Raw genomic sequence first — 15,421 nt, forward strand, 5'->3', positions numbered from 1 at the left:
TCTTTTATTAATAAAAAAAACACATGCTGAAGAAGAAGAAGAGTCCTTCAAAGGAAGCTTCATTCACAGTTGTATTTTGTGCGAGGGCGAGGGTTTAAGAATAGGTCATCCAGTTCTCGTCGGGGGTTGTCAGAGTAGATCGACAATGAAGTTGCAAGTAGCTCTCCAGCCCTGTTTGTTTGGGTGTCTGCGCTGTCGATTTCTGTCAAATGTACCTCAGGATTCTAATAAAGTCGCCGAGACCTTGTGACTTTATAGGGGATTATGTGTTCCTGTCTCGTCTGCTCTCCTCTCATGAGATTTGTTCCCAGCTATTAGGGGGAAGAGCACACGCTCGCATCGATCAAATGAACAAGTTATTGTCATTTCTTTTTTTGGGATTATCTGCTCAAGTCGTTTATCTTCTAAAATGTCTGCGATGTGACTTCATAACATCATAATTAAAAAAAAAAAATCATGACATTCTTGCGTCATCTTGTATCCAATGTTATGTAAAGTTAGAAAGTCAGAGCATCAATATTTAACCAAACTGATCAAATCTTATTCCACACAATGTCTGAGACATCAACAAAAACGAGAACGCCTGCTGTTAGTTTGAGGCAACAAAACCACTCACTTAGGTTGATGCAACAAATCCTCTTAGTTAGGTTTAGGAAAAATGTCACAGGCTGCCTTAAAAAAAAAGGGGGAACAATTAATGCCACTGTTTTGACTGATGTGAGGTTATCATCATCACGCCATTCGTCTTAGCGTGCCATCGGTTTATTCTCCAGTGGATCACACTGAAGAGTTTGTCGAGTCTGCTGACACGTGTTCTCTTCACATCCCTGCAATACCTACAAATGCGAGAGAGATTAACGCCGCGGTTTCCTCTATATTGTGTTTAATTATAGCTCTGTGAGAAGTGGGGGAGTGTCTCTCCGGTCCATCCCGGTATCTATCGAACATCCAGGTAACCATGACAACAGCTCAATCAACACCACTGAAATGTGGATGTCTGAACTGGAGTAATCTCTGGACAGAGGAGTGGAAATGACCATAAAAACAGAAAATAGAGGGAGATATCTGCTTTTGCACCTTTTACTACAAATCAATAATTTATGTTACACAGTATTCAAATGCAGCTCTGGTTTCCTCAGGAGTGATATTTGGAGAGAGTCCAGGGTGAAAGAGTAGCGGGAGGTGAAAATTGAATCATCAATGTGAGGAAGGAAGAAAAAAAAAAATCAAATGCCATGAATTATACAGCAACATGTTTCATTCCCATCTCCTGGCAGCAGTGAAAGCATGGCCAACCAGTTATTGATTCGTTAATTTGAAAGAGAATACATTAGATGCAAAGCACACACTTCTGTCTGGGTGTGAGTGGGAAGAGCATGTGGTTTCTCGTAAATGACCGCAAATGAATCTCTCGTCAGCCAAAGTTTTGATGGTAAATATAGTGATGAAACAAACTGAAGTGCATGAAGTCTTCATGTTCTTTTTCCTTTCAGAACTCAGGAAAGCTGCAGGGAACACAACGCTCTTTGTTTCTGACAATCAGGCTGAGTGAAAGACACTTGAATAGCCACTGCTAACTTCGTCAAATGCCTCGCTGATACCATCCCCGCTGCAGTGCCTTTAATCAGGCAGATGCGACTGCAGACGGAACATTGATTATCATGATGACAGCGTCCTCGGGTCAGACTTGCCATGTCTAACTGAATATACAGTAAAAGGGGAAATCAGTCTGAGAAGATTAAAAGCAAAGCAAGGCTGCAATAATTCCTGATGCATTCAGCGTGTCCTTGTAATGCTCTTGATCTGAACACACGAGAATAAGAAAAATCACAAAGTACAGGGAACAGAAAAGCTGATTAAGACACTCAACACAAAGATATTGCATAGAATAAAACATGGTACAATATTATACCGCTGCATTTAGTGCCTGTGAATATCTTTATTATATCCTCTTAATCATAAGAAGTTCTATATCTGGTAACGTCTCTGAAGGAAATGAATAATAAAGTTTATCCCAGGTCCTGAGGAAGAACGCTGCCTATTTAAACATCCAGCCGATCTACGTTAGCGTTTTAACCTCTGGGGATTGCATTTTTTTTTGAAGAACAACATTTTGTCCTTCGATATAAAATATGTCGGTAATATCCTGCTCGTGAATTTTTAAGTTTTTGTGTGAAAGGTGGTGGCCAACAAGTGGATAAATCAGACTACTAAACGCCATCACGCCGATTCGTCCACCTTTACATCCTTGTTGTGTATACTGTGGCATAGTTCATTTATAGCTTTTTACTTCTGATGATTGCATTCACACTTCAAAAATCATAAAAGTTGTGTTCATTTGTGGAGATTATCTTGCTGAACAAAACGTGTAAGTATCATAAACTTTTGTTTGCCACAGAGCTTATTTTCTGCAATAATCCAAAACTCAATGGAGAAATCCCATTGGCTTTTGTGTCGAGGGAACCCGTTTGATTCTGGTACAGGTATATTCAGACAGACAGTATATGAGTAGATGAGTATGTGTGTTTTTTGAACATGTAAACATGTTCTAGTAGAAACCCAGTATGAACCTGGAAATGAGCACGATACGTCCCCTTTAAGGTTTCGTCTTCATGCTGAGATCAACAACAAAAAGGACAAGATGGAAGAGAGAAAGAGAGTCTATCAGTGTCAAATCTCCCGTGCAGCTATTTAATAATTGAACATGAGAAAATGAATGACCATCTTGTCATTACAGTCAGTGGTCGGGGTTAGAACCACATGGGATACAAGATATGTGTTCCTGTTGCAAGAGAACATAGTCTTCTCGACGCTGCTGATCTGAAAGTTGGATTTACAGGTTTAGTGCAGTCGGTGGGTACTTAGCATTGTATGAAAGAAAATACTGAAGCTAATGTATAACACCTAAACCCCCCTCACAGTCTTAAGAGGTTTTGAAGTACCAAATGAAGCAAATTACTCCTCTGAGTTAGAAGATTATACACCAACCGCACCACCTTTCCTTTTGCAAAGCAGCCTCCCAAAAGTGCTTTTACTTTATAGCTGCAGAAATAATAAAAGAAAGTCCAGATTTCGAGGACCTTTCCTTGTCCAGTAATGAGTATAATTGGAGCCATGCATCCAGATGGCCCTGGTGGCCCAAGCTCTACTGTTAATGTGAATTAATTGTGACTGTAGTGAGCAGCCTCTGGTTAAGATAATGACTTCACCTGAGGGGTCCTGAGTGGCAGCGAGGCAGAGGTAATTGTTCCGAACATCCCAGTGAGGCGCTCTCAGCGTGATCAGTCAGCGCTTACCCTCGGGGTATACTTCTGTTGGTGAGAGGGTGTGTGTGTGCACTGCAGTGTGAAACAGAGCTAAAGAGATTGGAAGATTGACACCTAAAGGATTCATTCTGGGGTTTATTATAGAACGGAGCACCATAAGGTTTGAACATAAAGCCAGTTATTAGTTTATTTGTGAGGGACAATGTACGTCGATCAACTGGAAAACTGTAAATGAGTTAGCCAAGAAGTTTAATTTCTTATAATTATTATTAATATTTTTTGCCACTTTGCCTTTATCTGATAGTCAACAGTGTAGAGAGAGACAGGAAACAACTAGTAGTTATGTGGTATGCACATTAACAATAAGGCAAGCAGGATGCTTGAAGGTTATCTTTTTAAATGTTGTCCTCGAGCTTAAAAAGCTGCATTAAAGGTGCAATGTGTAATACCTGGACACATACTCAAAACAAATAGGGGGCAGCATTTTACCTCTACTACTGGGTCCATACAATCTACATTTAAAGTCATCGGTTAAAACAAAACAGCAGGGCGAGAATACGCAAAATTCGACCAAACTGAATCTCTGAGAGTCAAAATAACACTGCTATCTCATAATCTTCACGTGTGGTGTCGGTCTACGTTAGCCATCTTTGTGTTTACAGTGCCACTGACCAGGGGCTGTACAGTCCATTTACGTTTTGATAGTATGTTTATTGGATTAAATCCAAAGTAGCAGAAACAAGAAAGTCCTCCCCACTACCAGAAGACTACTTCAACAGGAGGAGACAGGAGACAAACCTTCAGTTAGCGGAGCTGTAGTAACACAAATTCAGCCAGTGCAAACCCCATCACCAACCAGGGGTCTGGTCACATGGGATTTCCCTTACTCCCCGATGGATCAGCAAACTTTTAGTTGCAGTCGTTACACAGGTTAGACCCATCGATCCACCAGCCTGCTGTGACTCCCGGCGCTGACTGAATGTTAGTTGCAACCAGCCCGTTCTCATTCCCAGGGTGTCAAATACTGAGGCTTTGTCAAGGCTGTCGGCATGTGATACCACCGCACAAGGCACCCTTTAGCGTCTGTATGAGACGCACCGGGGGGCAACAGTAAACGCTCAGAGAAAGTGCTGTGGTGACGTAGTTTAAAGAGCGAATAGACACTAACGGCAGGTGGAAGGGGAGTTGTATGAGCCCAGCAAACAAGGCTTTCATCCAGGTTTCACTTTCACTTTACAATCAGCTGTTCATTTGCGTCCCTTGTTCACAGCGTTCAGTTTCATTTTCACTTTACAAACATTGTAGTTTTAAGCCCAACCATGTAGTTTTTTTCCCAGTGGGCAACCTGTGGGTCTGAAAAGTGAAGCCAATGTGGAAGTGCCTTAAATTGTATAGAAGTCTATGAGAAATGACTACTACTACTTCTCACTTGATTTATTACCTCAGTAAACATTGTAAACATGAGTTTATGGTCTCAGTCGCTAGTTTCAAGTCTTCTTCAATACAGCATGATGTTCATTTAGTAAATGATGGTCCCATTTAGAGTCAAATAGACCATAAAGCAGGGGATGCTTTAGGGCGGGGCTACCTTGTGATTGACAGGTCTCTACCACGGCGTTGTCTGGTCTGGGAGTTGTCCGTGTTGTCATCGTACAACTTTAACCCTTTCACAGTGTGTTTTCAGTTCATGAAAGTTAATTATGTTATATATATTATAACATTTTGGTAAAAAAAAAATAGGCAGTTTGCCCATTGAGCTATTCTCGTGGTAACAGAAATACATGCAACAAAAACATAAAAGAGATAAAAGACAATATACAAAGAAAAGTATATAAACATCACATGGAGTATAAAATATGGCTTTCTCCTATGTCATAGATGCAAAGCTGCATAGTTGCATGCTAGAAATATCTTGTAGTTAATGAATGATCGAGTAAAAAAGAAAAAGGAGCTCGACTACAACGATTTATTGCATCAGTTTAAACTATTTAATTGAATCCTGTCTTTGATACGGTGTGTGTTTGATATGGAGTGTGTGTGCACAGGTGGAGCTGGAAGGACTGGAGCAGAGGGAGCACGGCGGTGAAAGCCGGTTGTGGATGTGGGTGCAGGCCTGGCAGTTAACCTTTAAATGGCCTAATTAAACCAAAGAGCCATTAGGTAATCCGTGATTAAATCAGACCCGCTCCATGAGGGGAATCGACGATGTCTTTTTAACAGGTTAACCGCAAATCAGACTTTTCTCTCATTAACAGGAGGCTATTAAATGCATTTTCATTCTTTTTTTGCAAGATAATTGGTGAATTTGTGTGTCGATTCGTTTACAGCTGAACTTCATGGAGTGAACAGACCGTTTCGATCATATAGCTTGTGTTTTAATACAACGGGCCATGACCAGTGGTGGAATAAACACTCTTACTTTCTCCTGACTTCAAAATGTTACTCGAGTAAAAGTACTTTTAAGTAACAAAAGTAAAAGTACTCATTATGCAGAATGGCTCCTTTCATTAAAATGCCGTATTACTGGGCCCACTGGAGGGAAGGGAGGCACGGGAGAACCAGAACCAGGTCTACATGGAGCAGACCTGGTTCTGCATGTCAGACACTGCTGCAGTAAAATGAGAGGTTTTCTAAAGGGACTCTGGTACTCGGAATCACTACCGCTTTTGTCCACAGGGACCGCCAAAAATCAACACAATATGAAAGTTCCTCATAGCAGCTTTAAGTACAGTACTTAAGTAAATGTACTTTCCAGCACTGGCCATGACACTATAAGATCACTTCACATTACACTTGCCCGTGTTCCCATGCTTACAGCGGCTATAATCTATATTTTTATATTAACAAAGTATCACGGCAATGTGAAAACCATGTGAAAGGGGTCGCTCGTAGTGATGAATCTACAGAGAATTATCACCCGAATCTGTAGCTTTACAGAGCTTTATAGGGAGCTTCACATCATCGTTTGAGTGCACGTCCTATTTTAATTTTTTGTTTAGTCCACAGCACGTTGTAAAATGTGTCATTTTCATAATCTTGTTGTATAAAAGCTATTTAATTTTCATACTTCCACAACTGCTTGAGACTGAGCACTTTACTCCTTCAGTTGTTTGTTGTTTAAACAGCTCAGTGTCGTCTCATTTCAAAAAATATAATGAGCGCGGAGGCACCTCTCTCTTGATTGTTTAAACATAAGGAAATAATCCCTTGTCAAGTTGCAGAGGCTTTTAAATCTGCCCAATGGCACTCTCACTGACAACAAATCCCAGCTTCAGCGGCTTCAAGTGTTGTGAGAATAATTAACACATAACAGTCTTTTCAGGGAGCGTGCTACGGGGGCAAGCCAGGGTGTCATTAAACTGTTAAGCAACAAATTGATGGAGCCTCACACATTGTGCCTTTGTGGTTGACACAGGGAGGCAAGTCAAGAAATACAGAAAACAAACATCACACTGCACCGACACTACTGGTAGAACTTGTAAACAGCCACGAGAGTCTCCGCTCTTTAGAGACAAACACTGTGTAAAGTGCTTTTCTTCTCTATAATCGGTGTGCTTGACATTCACGGAGGACTGGCTCTTTTTCGCCAAGTTGTGCTGATGCATTCAGATTTCTGATGATGTTCTCACCGTCTCCACAATAATCAATTACGGCTGCGGTTTCAGTGTTGTGCTGGCTGTGTTTTGTTTTAGGCAGCAGCGCAGCGTGCTGGAAGCCACCCATGTTTCTCGCTCATGAATGTTAATGATTAAATCATTTCACGCTCGCAGGCTCTCTTAATGTCAGCCAATGTAACAGACCATGTTCTTAAAGCATGTCTGTCGCCACGAGGCTCCTCGGCTGCCTGCTTTCACTGAAATATCACAACAACAACATCATCCCACTGAAAATTATCAACAGCTTTATTTTTAATTTGATGATAGTTAACCCCAAAAAAACTCCGATCTACTTCACACTTGGCGGGTGTATTGCTGGGGATTTTTTGGGGATATTTGGACGTGTTCAATATTAATAAAGTTTGAATAAAAGTGCTCTTTTCAGGTGCGGGGCTCTAATGCTCAGCGGACTGAGTCGAGCATGTGCAGACCATACAAGACTGCAGCTCATTGACTGCTGTTCACTTTTGCTGCTGGATGCCGAATATACCAACATTACAAGTGAACTCGTTTTCACTTCCCTGGAGTCAACAAGTGAACAGCGGTTCTCGACAACGCTGCAAGCAGCAATACCATGAGCCAAGCAATCGGCCCGTTACAGACGGGCACACGCTCCCAACAGCCACCGCCCGAACAGGCGCTGCACTAGTCTAACTAAAATGGAAGGAGTCTCTGTCTGTCCTTCCATCGATTTTCTCGACAACCGTTCATCCGATTGACTTCACACTTGGCCGTTGAGTCGCTGAGGACCCAAGGAAGTGCAGTCTCGAGTGTGAGCTCTTCAGACCTACTAGACATATTTATTAGTAGTGTGTTTATGTACACACTGTGTAGTGTATTGAGAAGGAACCCCTATTAACACCGCCGAACAGCATGCTGGGTACAGCTCGCTCTCCGTCACTCACTACAGTACATTCAAGAACAGATAAAGAAAGACAGACTGGAGATCTACAAGATATATTTATCAGTCATTTTCTTGACAACCTTTCATCCGATGTACTTGCTGAGGACCCAAGGAAGTGCAGGATCAAGTGTGAAGTTGTTTGGATGAGCCGGTTCTCAAGAAAGCTTCAAGTCGCAATACAGGAGGCCAAGCAATCGTCCCATTCCGAACAGGCACTGCACTAGGACAATACTTAAAGAGATACTGCACACTTGAGTGTTTCTTGAGCTTTAAACTAAATGATAGGACTGTATTTTGATGAAACCCACCAATGCTGGTGTTAATGTTGACATTTCTTACCAAATTTACAACTAGAATTACAGCCTCCCAGTTGTATGCCTCCGCCAAGCAGTCAAGTTGCAGTTTACATTCATGTCTGTCCAAAATGTCATCACTTCATTATTTTATCCAGTTAGACATTTATGTGAATCATCATTAGCATATTAATTCTTGAGATATGGCCAAAAACGTGTTTTGTGACCACCAATATCTAATGAGTTAATCTTTGAGTCTAAGTGGACGTTTGTGCCAAATTTTAAGAAATTCCCTCCAGGCATTCCTGAGATATCGCGTTCATGAGAATGGTACGAACAGACAGACAACTCAAAAACATAATGCCTCCAGTCACGGCTCTCGCCCGTTGACCCTTTGGGACTAATCTACGTCATGAAATATATTGTAAAAAAATGACATTAACGTCCTCTAATCAGAGCACTCACTGAGCAACTCCTGACTCACACACCCCGCCCCCTCCTCACCCCGCACACACTTTTATTTTTACATTTTTCATAATGATGCAGTGGGTGCAGTTGGGCTCAGACCTGGGGGTGAAGTTACACTTTAAATACTAAAAAGCTTAAAGCCAAACAGTATTTTCCTCTTATATTTGCTCTGCTTGATATAACTTGGAGCCACTCCACTGTGCTGGCTGTTTACCCTCTTGTGTAAGTAGAAGGAACTGAACATAATGTACCCTCCGTCACTTTCACGCTGCCATCTCGGTGGCCGACTCCCCTGATATTTACCACGACATTTGACATTCTTTTGACAGACTCTGTCCTCGCGCAACCAAACAGACAAAAACGCAACCAAACTTTAGGAAAAGAGATATAACCTTTTCTTCAGCAGTTTTACTCACAAAATGCACATATGTTTTTACTGGCAGCATCACTGTCTGACATATTGTCTGCTGTGTTTAGCTGCGGGGTGGAATTATAGTTTTGCCTCATTGAAAGCATCGACAATGTTTGGAAAGTGTGTAATTGGCCAAAACTAACTCTGCCAAATTGGAGTAAGTGCAATTTTGTATGAGAATATTGGAAAGCAATTTTATAGTTTCACAGGCATGAAATGTAAAACAATGTGAAAGTATTGATAGATATACACACACTGAATATTAGATGTGATTTACCAAGAGAGCAAAGGTCAAGTAAAATTGTCAGAAATCCATATCAATACTAAACAATAAGCATTAAAAACTCAGTGGTGCAGTCAGGATTGATGTTATCTCTGTGAACATCTTTACAAGATAATTTAGTCTCTTCGGGACTAATTATTGAACAAATTGTCCAAGTACATTTATCTAATCAGTCATCTGCCCATGGAAAGATAGAGGACTCACAGTGTCACTGGGAAATGATCTCAGATTCAGACACAAAGGATTTATAGAAGTAATAATCCACGAGACATGATGAATGTCTGATATGTTACTTTCAGTCAATTTAAATTCTAAATTGACCAATTAGCCTAAAATAACCTCTACTGAAGCCATCACAAACACAAGAGACTCTCATGAACGTATTAGATTACTGCAGAATCATAAACATTATTATTGTCTGCCACAAACTTCCAGAGACACTTTCTCTTGAAGCAAAAAACAAAAAAAACTCAAGATAAAAGGACAAAATATGTAATTTGTAATTGCCCTCCAGAAAGATCAATGAACGTTTTCTGATTTTCTTTCCCTCGAAAACTATTCTAAATCAGCGTCTCAATCTGAAGCTGGTTTAAGCCCAATAAAACAGCTTGGAAAAGGGAAAGATTGTGGTTTGGGTCGAAATAAGTACTTGGTTAAGGTTAAAGAACGATTGTGGTCATGATTAAAAGAAACCAACATCAACGATCGGCAGGAAACTATATGAGAGGAGTGGTGTCCTGTGCTAAAGTCTAACATTTTGTTGATCCATCGGACCACCCTGACGTCTGTGGACTTTGTGGCTGAACCAGTGGGCTTCTCACTTGATTTATTACCTCAGTAAACATTGTAAACATGAGTTTATGGTCTCAATCACTAGTTTCAAGTCTTCTTCAATACGGCATGATGTTCATTTAGCAAATTATGGTCCCATTTAGAGTCAAATAGACCATAAAGCAGGGTATGCTTTAGGGCGTGGCAACCTTGTGATTGACAGGTGGCTTTACGGCGTCCGATCTGGAAGTTGTCCGTGTTTTCGTCTTTTAACTTTAACACTTTCACAGTGTGATTTCAGTTCATTAAAGTTAATTGTAAAATTTTGGTCATCTAATTTTTGTCATCCAGCCTTCGGTTGTACTTAGCTCCACCCTCTCGTGTCACTTCTGGTTGCTTTTCTTTGTCATACATAATAGTAAGCTGAATATTTTGGGGTTTTGGACTGTTGGCTGGACAAAACAAAACATCTGAATACGTCACGTGGACCTTTTTCACTATTTTCTGACATTTTAAAGACAAAATAATGAATCGGATTATTCGAGAATATGTCCATCTCCTATTGTCGATCACTTTTAAAATAATCACAAGTAGTTTTAGTTGCTCAAACAGACATTAACCATAGACGTAGCTGATCCGAAAACACTCATAATAGTCACACGGGAACTCTCAATCAATTATGTCCTTAATGTTGGAGGACTTGTCGCTCCTAGATAGTGAAATCGGTCATAAATGAGAACAAACTGTAACATTTCCTCATAATTTATCTTGACCAAACTTGTTGTGAGGACACTGCAATGCAGACATGATTACAATATGAATCAGCCCTGATGGGATAATTGCAAATTCACATCGCTAACAGGCACAGTTGGTGTTCTAAATGTTCTGCTTCTTTCTTTGTACTTGGGAGAAAATACCAGCGTGGGCAGTGATTACTTTTGTGTTCACAAGTTAGCATTAACATAATCACGCACTAACCCTCCTTACAACGTTCCAATTAGTTACCCTTTAACAATATATATATATATATATACACATATATAAAATGCATTTTGTAGTGGAGCTATTTTTCCACCAGTACTCCAATCCCCCAGCAGGCTCGTCGGTCACAGTGCAAAAGCTGTTCATTTCTCTCCACAATGCTACTCTGGACCTAAACAGATTACATTAACTCAAACATAAAGCCATTCTCCCAGACAGTTTACTGACAATACAAGTAGTGCTGTCTAGGAGACAGCCTCTTGTGGATTCATGTCCCTCATGTCAGAAGATACGAGGCTGGGAATAAACCGCCATGGGAAATAAAACACTCTGGGGGCAATTGTGTTGAATGCACAAAAGGTTGATGCAACGTTTGGCATGGAGTCTGGATATTCAAGTCATCCAGGACTGCAAAATGCCACAGGTGGCTTCCAATCAGATGTTTTAATTGTCCTTCTGTGTCCTAAAGAGCACCATCCTATTAAATGATTACATTACAGTCCACACAGCCCAGACTGCCAAACTGCTGGCTGCATGCTCATGTGGTTCATATCAATTGCATGATATTGAATTGAGTCTGCTTAGCCAACTCCAATTCAGTACAGCAGTTGATTATGTGCCCTTCTGTTGGTTAATTCCCAACTCTGGAGGTCTGCCAAACACCTTTCTGGTTTTGGCTGCATGGTGTCGGTACAATGCTCCATAAACGTGATGCATCACTGTTATGGGAGAGTGGGAACAATTGTTAACAATAAGGATGTTAATCTATAATCAGAAACAAGATTGAGTGGACAAGAGTGATGCCTACAGCCACGCTAGTGGTGATCAATTAATCGTTTTTTGAAACAAATTTCCAAAAATTCAATACTTCTAGCTTCTCCAATGAGATTAGTTGCTACTTTTCTCTGTTTTATATTATTGTAAATTGAAAGTTTTTGGTTTTGGACTGTTGGTCATACAAAACAAGCAATTTGACAATAGCACCTTGGACCAGTGCCTGAAATGGGCCAGTACTCACCAGTACTCTGTACGCCTGACTCAGAAATAGTGGTTGTGGTATAAATTTAACTCCTCTACCAGATGTGTTTTTCTTACATACTATCCTGACTTGTAATGTCCAAGAATCCACACAAGTATTGTGAGAGGTACCGCTTCAAAAGATGGAGATAGACATGCAATGTGTCAATCTGGTCATGCAAAATGAGTTCACAGGGGGTGAACGTGAAGCTGCAGAAAGACGCTCCTAATCCGAGCATGCTTTGACATTAATTCAAAATGTTGAACATGCATATGTATATCACTTTATATGCATGGAAATACTGTAACTCACTGAATTTCCATTTTTTTTCCATTCACCAAGTTGAAATATCAAATGTTTCCTCTCACGTGAGTTTTAAAAATGCAAATATGAGGACATGAAGACCAACAATTCATTGCAAAGATAAGAAAACATTTGTGGAAATACTGTAACAAAGCACAAAAACACACAAATTTCTCATCACTCCTCTATAAGTGATAGATCGTAATAATCCCAAGGCTCTGGTTGGATTGTGAAAAGGGTTTTTCTTTCTTGTTCTGGGTCATTTCCTTTGTCGACATCTTTTCTTTCAGGACATGTCCTGTAGTAACCATGGCCGTATGTCACTCTTTGATTTCAGCTGTTGTTGTTCTCTCTTTTGCCACCGCAATTTCCAGTTTCCCTTGGCTACGGTTTGTGCCCCCCATTGGCATGAGTGTACGGTAAATAATAGAAGCACCCAGTGAAAATGAGGTGGATAAGAGTTGCGCTCCCGCAGTGGAGGCAACAATGTGATGAAGGATCCTTGAACTTTCTGAATTTCTGATTTCCTCACTTTTGTTAAATGTAATTTGTGTTTTATGCAGCGGCGGTTTTTAATTTTTATGTTCTGTGGTTGAGAATAAAGTCGGTTTTACTGAAGCTTTCCACAGACACATGCACATCAAAGTATTAAGGATTTTTCTCCGTTGGTGTCTTGGTGATATTGTTCTTTTCGTGAAGCCAATTAGACATTTTACTTCTCTCTTTGTATTTATATTATAAAAATAGCCTGACATAATAACATTCAATAATAATAATTAGCCCATTTATTATGTATTTGAAGTAATAACATTTCATAAGGTAAGGGTAATTCAAAATCCGGGCCAATCCTTCAATGACTTTTATAGCTTAAAGTGATATCAGCGTTGTCAGAAAAGACAGTGATCAGTTAAGCATTGATCATACACGTGTTTTTGGTAATATACAAAATATTAAAAAAACTAGAAACACAACAGATATGCTATCATTTTAATCTATACAGATGTCTGCACCAGCTCTGTGCAGGCGTGCATCTTAGCTCCGTCTCACAGTCGCATGTAACGACTTGAAGCGTTTATTTAAGCTTCAAGTCTATTTTTTCAACTAAACACGTGTGTAGTTCTGCTAGCTATTAGCTGATGGCCTAACACACCGTCCAAAACAATAAAAGTGAGCAAACTGTTTTCCCCCACTGTGTCTCAGCAGAGCAGCGGCGGCCATGCACTCAGCTGTGTGATCACTTGTGGCCTCTATCGGCGGGGGGCCGGTTAAGAGTAGTGGGTGACGAGTCAGCAGTAAGCAGTATCAAACAGGCAATAGAAGCTGTTTTGAGAACGTGTGAGTCACTGCAACCACGAGAGGTCCTTGAGCATGCAGCCATAAATGAGCAACCAAAATATTATGCAGTCCGTTGCAGCAGCATATGAGATTAGCCGTGGACAGACACAGAGAGGCACACGCAAATACGACCAATCTCATCATCTCCTGGCAGAGATAATAACCACCGTTAGATTTGCAACTGTGAAAGATGGAGAGTTCTTTGGAGTACAACAAGCTGTGAGCAATCACACACTTTAAGTCTCAAGTGTGCCAAATGGTAATAATTGCTGTAATAATTATGATTATCATTTTCAGGCTGAATAATTAGTCATTAAGACGTGTCACAGCTGTCCCTGACATGTAATTACACCAGCTGCAACCTGATTTTTTTTAAAGAATTTACATGTAATGTTTGAGCTGTAGAGAATTGGCAGGTCAGATGATGGTGAGTGGAATTATATTCGTGAAACTGGGATGTGTTACAACTGTCCTGTACTTCCAGAACTAAATAATTATTTAAGTTAATAAAGTGATTAAAGTGATTTCTATTGCCTCTCAACTGCTCTCAACATGGTGACGGCGAACGGTGCTTACGGTGCAAACAACGGCAACGAAAGTGCTGCTAGCCCATGGAGCACACTCACATGCACGAACCTAACTAAGTCGTTTTATTTTGAAAATACTGGAGCGGAAATGGAAGTCGTGCTGAGCGTCACGAAAAAAAGGAAATTATTGTCTGTGTACACGAATGAAATAGATTCAATTTCGTGACTATTTCAAAAACTGCGACTGTGAGATTGTGTTGTATATTTACATGTATTTATATAATTATGGTCTCATTAATTTATTTCAGGATTAATTTCATAGACATATTTATTTATTTATTTATTTTTGAATGATTTTGTCTGAATATATATGTGCAAAAATATATTCTCATTGACGTATAGTGACTTGTTAAGAGTCAGTGTAGTGCATGTACTAAACATATAAAGTTATACAAGTATGGAAAATAAATGCTGTGCTATATTTAGCATGCACTATATACTGAATACACACAAGCAAATATATATATATATATATATATATATATATATATATATGGCATGCCCTTCAGGAAATTATTATATATATAATGTGAAATTTGAGAATATTGAATGAAATCCTGAATATATTGAATGAAACTGAGAATATGGAATGAAATTTGACGTCATCACGGCGCTGCTGCCATCATTCATTCCATATATTCAGGATTTCATTCAATATTCTTAAATTTCACATTATATATATAATAATTTCCTGCATGCCATAATATATATGTTATATATATATATATTATAACAATATATATATATATATATATATATATATTGTTATATATATATATATATTGTTATAACAATATGTTATATATTTATATATATATATATATATATATATTGTTATATATTGTTATATATTTCCTTGAAAGCCATACACACTATTCATTACTTTTTATGGCACCTGTTGAAACCACATCATGCCACATCATGAATAATCAGGGGCAGTACCATAGCTGTAATCACTTGGCTCTTTGACATCGAATCAATGTTCAATCAATTCATCAACTCATCAATCAATTCATCTAATTATTAGATTAGATTAAACTCAATCAGGAGGGAATAACAAAAATATGGTATTACTGTATAATGTCTTTCTAAGTTTTCAAAAATAAAAACTTATCCTGTGAACCTTTACTCCATCCATCCATTA

The 15,421-nt window shown here is 39.5% G+C and overlaps 1 protein-coding gene across 3 annotated transcripts in view; it reads right to left on the reverse strand.

The window, feature by feature from the left end:
• LOC141762241 (liprin-beta-1-like) overlaps positions 1-15,421 on the reverse strand; it is an 88,893-nt gene that overhangs the window by 61,876 nt on the left and 11,596 nt on the right. The gene's annotated exons all lie outside the window — the stretch shown is intronic.

This window comes from Sebastes fasciatus, chromosome 23 (genome assembly GCF_043250625.1).
Source record: "Sebastes fasciatus isolate fSebFas1 chromosome 23, fSebFas1.pri, whole genome shotgun sequence".
NCBI lineage: Eukaryota > Metazoa > Chordata > Actinopteri > Perciformes > Sebastidae > Sebastes > Sebastes fasciatus.